Source organism: Colobus angolensis, unplaced genomic scaffold (genome assembly GCF_000951035.1).
Source record: "Colobus angolensis palliatus isolate OR3802 unplaced genomic scaffold, Cang.pa_1.0 Scaffold222, whole genome shotgun sequence".
NCBI lineage: Eukaryota > Metazoa > Chordata > Mammalia > Primates > Cercopithecidae > Colobus > Colobus angolensis.
Genome location: NW_012115400.1, coordinates 1208072 through 1212694, shown reverse-complemented (window position 1 = coordinate 1212694; position 4623 = coordinate 1208072). Strand labels below are relative to the sequence as shown.

The following is a 4623-nucleotide window of genomic DNA, read 5'->3' as shown; positions in this document are numbered from 1 at the left end:
TTCACTCTTGTTGCCCAGGCTGCAGTGCAATGGCGCGATCTCGGCTCACCGCAACCTCTGCCTCCCAGCTTCAAGCGATTCTCCCGCCTCCGCCTGCCAATTAGCTGAGATTACAGGCGTGACCCACAATGCCTGGCTAATTTTGTATTTTTAGGAGACGGGGGGTCAGGCTGGTCTTGAACTCCCGACCTCAGGTGATCCGCCTGCCTCGGCCTCCCAAAGTGCTGGGATTATAGGCATGAGCCACCATGCGCGGCCACACGAGTTCTTCTTTAACCTGAATCAAATTCTGCATCATTTCAAAAATCCTAGGTTGGTCCAAAACCAATACTCACTTTCTCCACAGCAGCCTTCCAATACTAGAAAACGACTGTCTTGCCTCTTAACTCTTTTCCTTGCCACAGCTCAACTCTTCCTTAGATTTCGTGGGTTTCCAAGTACCTCACCCACCAAATCAACTTTCCTTTTTTTTTGGGAGGGGGGGAACCAAGTGTTGCCCTGTCGCCCAGGCCGGAGTGCAGTGGCATGATCTTGGCTCACTGCAACCTCCGCCTACTGGTGGTTCAAACGATTCTCCTGCCTTAGCCTCCTGAGTAGCTGGAATTACAGGTGCGCGCCACCACACACATCTAATTTTTGTATTTTTAGTGGGGACAGGGTTTGGCCAGGCTGGTCTCGAACTCCTGACCTCAAGTGATCCGCCAGCCTTGGCCTCCCAAAGTGCTGGGATTACAGGCGTGAGCCACCGCGCCCGGCCCAAATCAACTTTGTCTTGATACTCTTATTTATACATGTTTCTTTAAGAATGTTTTTCTAAATCTGAGCAGATCCCTATTCTGTGTGTGCATTCTAGCCCGAACAAAGCCCGAGGGGACTATTTCTTCCCTTGCACTGGATTCTACCCAAGACTTCTAATGACGATCGGCTTCCCACAGGTTTCCAACCCCTTGGGCGTATTCCCATCAATGAGCCTTGCGTTCGGACCTCCAGTTCACAGAAAGGGAAAAAAGGCGGCCACGGTCAGACTGACAGACTGCTTGGCTTGGGGAGCGCACAAGAAAACTATTCTGGAATAAGAAAGAACTTCCAGAACATCTGTTCTTCCAGCTTTCATTTGTTAAAGCCCCAAGTGGAAGAAAGGCTTTCCGGGGAGCTAGCGCCTCCACCAGCTGGGGCTGGGCGGGGACGGCGAGCTCCTCCCCACAGCTCTGCTAGGATCCGTCTAGGTGGGGTCCTCGGAAGCCACAGCTGCCAAATCCACTTCTCCCTCCCCAAACCACTCAGCCAACGGTCCCTTTCTTGTTCGCCTCGCTAACCCGCGACCAGCAGGCTCACCGTGAATCAGAGCCGCTCCGTACACCGGGAAACCGCACCGCGCACCTCCGGACCGCGCAGCCGGAAGTGCGTCATAGCCGCGCCCCACGGGAAAGTCGTGCGGGGCCGTAGCGGTCCCTCTAGAAATTCGGGAGGTCCTCTCTGTGTCTCTGGCCCTTGAGACATCAGGGAAGCGCTGAGTCGACCCCCAAAATGAAAAGCCAGGGACTCTTTCTGTTTTTACCAAAGACGGTCAGACCAGATGAAGGCTTCGGCGGTTCTCCCACCCAACCCCGACGCCCCGGCGCAGTGAGGGCATGGGCTGAGGCAGCCACCTCGGTCACCCTCGTGGACTTCAGAGCCCAAGGTCCCTGAGTACCCTTGGGACAAGTACGGAGTTCCTTGTCCATAAACCTGGACCGAGGTCACTGGGTACCCTTGGGCCCAGCACCTCGGTCCAGGTTTATGGACATGGAACTCCGTGCTTGGCCCGTGAAGTCAGAGATTGAGTTAATACTTCGTTGATGAAAATAGTCAAACTGTAAAATATCTGAAGAGATTTATTTTGAGCCAAATACGAGTGACCAATGGCCCGAGGCACAGTCTCAAGAGGTCCTAAGAACACGTGCCTATGATGGTCGGGCTACAGCTTGGGTTTATACAATTTAGGGAGACATAAGACACCAATCAATACATGTAAGATGAACATTGGTTCTCTGGGAAAGGCAGGACAATTCCAGGCAGGGATGTTCCAAGTCATAGGTGGACTCAATGATTTTCTAATTGGCAACTGGCTGAAAGTTACTGTCTAAAGACCTATAATCAATAGAAAGGAATGTCTGGGTTACCTAAGGCAGGGGTCCCCAACCCTTGGGGCACAGGCAGGTACCAGTCCATGGCCTGTTAGGAACTGGGCCCTACTGCAGGAGATGAGCTGCAGGAGCGGAGCTTCACCTGTATCTATAGCCACTCCCCATTGCTCTAATTACTGCCTGAACTCCGCCTGCTGTCAGATCAGCCATAGCATTAGATTCTCACAGGAGCAGAAACCCCTATTGTGGACAGTGCATGAGAGGAATCTAGGTTGTGCTTTTCTTTTCTTTTCTTTTTTTTTTTTTTTGAGACGGAGTCTCACTCTGTCACCCAGGCTGGAGTGCAGTGGCCGGATCTCGGCTCACTGCAAGTTCTGCCTCCCAGGTTCACGCCATTCTCCCCTCAGCCTCCGGAGTAGCTGGGACTACAGGCGCCGCCCACTACGCCCGGCTAATGTTTTTGGTATTTTTAGTAGAAACGGGGTTTCACCGTGTTAGCCAGGATGGTCTCAATCTCCTGACCTCGTGATCCGCCTGCCTCAGCCTCCCAAAGTGCTGGGATTACAGGCTTGAGCCACTGCGCCCGGCCTGGTTGTGCACTCTTTATGAGAATCTAATACCTGATGATCTGTGGCTGTCTCACATAATTCCTCAATGGGACCCTCTAATTACAGGAAAACAAACTCAGGGCTCCCACTAATTCTACCTTATGATGAATTGTATAATTATTTCACTATATATTACAACGTAATAATAGAAATAAAGTGCACAATAAATGTAATGCACTTGAATCATCCTGAAACCGTGAAACCATCCATCCCCCTCCTGCCATCCATGGAAAAAATTGTCTTCCACAAAACTGGTTCCTGGTGTCAAAAAAGGTTGGGGACCACTGAACTAAGGGGTTGTGGAGACCAGGATTCTCATTATGCAGATGGAGCCTCCAGGCAGCAGGCTTCAAAGAGAACAGACTGCAAATATTTCTTAACAGACTTTAAAAAGTGCCAGTTGCCCAGGTGATTCTCTCCTGGATCAGGAAAAAGGCTGGCTGGAAAGGGAAGGGGATTCTCTACCGAGTGTAAATTTTCCCCACAAGAGACAGCTCTGCAGGGCCAAGATATGGCAAAAAAACATATTTGGGGTAGAAATATTTTGGTTTCCTTCTTTATCTGCCATGTGATGTTACGCCAGAGCTTGGTTGGAAAGTCAGCCAGGTTATGTAAGGTTAAATAAAACCCATCTGATGAGGCTGTATGGTTTGAAGGGGGTGACTCTCCAGGATCCTTAGATAGGAATTTGGACAAAAGAAGAAAATGATCAGAGTTTTGTCCTCAACTTTGTAGACCAGAGTCATGGTGACATCAATCAGAAGTAGCCTTGACCTTCTGTGGGTCCTAAACTTCCGGAGCAGAAGACCTAGGGGCTGAACTCTTTCCGATGCTGCAGGACTTGATGAAGATGTCTTTGCCCGCCTTTTCCTCCCGCTGCTCCGGCTCAGCTGCAGGTTTCTGGATTGAAGATTCTGTATTTTCGACCTCAGCACGACTCCGTCTGGCCCCCAGTGAGTTGACTTTTGTCTGGTCCTGCAAAACTCACATGTGTTGAGTAACACCAACATGGCTGCCTGCACGTGGAATTCCCTGTCCAAACGAGTCATGAATTCATAGATACTCAACATAATTTTTCCCTGATGTTTTCCAGCATAATTTAAAAATTTTTTATGTTTAAAGACATGCAAAATTAGAGAAAATGAGCCTCTATGTACATTCTTTTGTTTCTTTTTCTTTTTCCTTTTTTTGAGGAGTCTTGCTCTGTCACCAGGCTGGAGTGCAGTGGGGCAATCTTGGCTCACTGCAACCTCCGCCTCCTGGGTTCAAGTGATTCCCTTGCCTCAGCATCCCGAGTAGCTGGGACTACAGGTGCACGCCACCACGCCCGGCTAATTTTTGTTTTTTTTGTATTTTAGTAGACATGGGGTTTCACCATGTTGGCCAGGATGGTCTTGATCTCCTGACCTTATGATCTGCCTGCCTCGGCCTCCCAAAGTGCTGGGATTACAGGTGTGAGCCACCGTGCCAGGCTGTTTCTTTACTTCTCTAATAAATTTGCTTTCTCTTAAAAAGGAGAAAAAAAAATGAGCCTTGGCAGGGCGCAGTAGCTCATGCCTGTAATCCCAGCACTTTAGGAGGCTGAGGCAGGCAGATCACGAGGTCAAGAGATCGAGACCATCCTGAAAACCCCGTCTCTATTAAAAATACAAAAATTAGCTGCGTGTGGTGGCGCGCGCCTGTAATCCCAGCTACTCGGGTGGCTGAGGCAGAAGAATTGCTTGAACCTGGGAGGCAGAGGTTGCAGTCAGCTGAGATTGCACCACTGCACTCCAGCCTGGCGACAGAGCGAGACTCTGTCTCACAAAAAAACAAAAACAGCCTCTATGTACCCACTGACCAGTTTTAACAATTATCACATGGTTAGTCCTTTTAATTCATTCCCCCAT

At 49.8% G+C, this 4623-nt stretch overlaps 1 protein-coding gene across 3 annotated transcripts in view; it reads right to left on the bottom strand.

Moving 5' to 3' along the window:
* Positions 1-1410, bottom strand: part of ZSCAN21 (zinc finger and SCAN domain containing 21) — a 24680-nt gene extending 23270 nt beyond the window's left edge. For 2 of the 3 annotated variants that reach the window (XM_011943867.1, XM_011943868.1), the window contains exon 1: positions 1336-1410. The gene's annotated coding sequence lies outside the window, so the exon portion shown is untranslated. The remainder of the gene's footprint in view (positions 1-1335) is intronic. The other variant, XM_011943866.1, reaches the window with a different exon arrangement.
* Positions 1411-4623: the final 3213 nt, after the last annotated feature.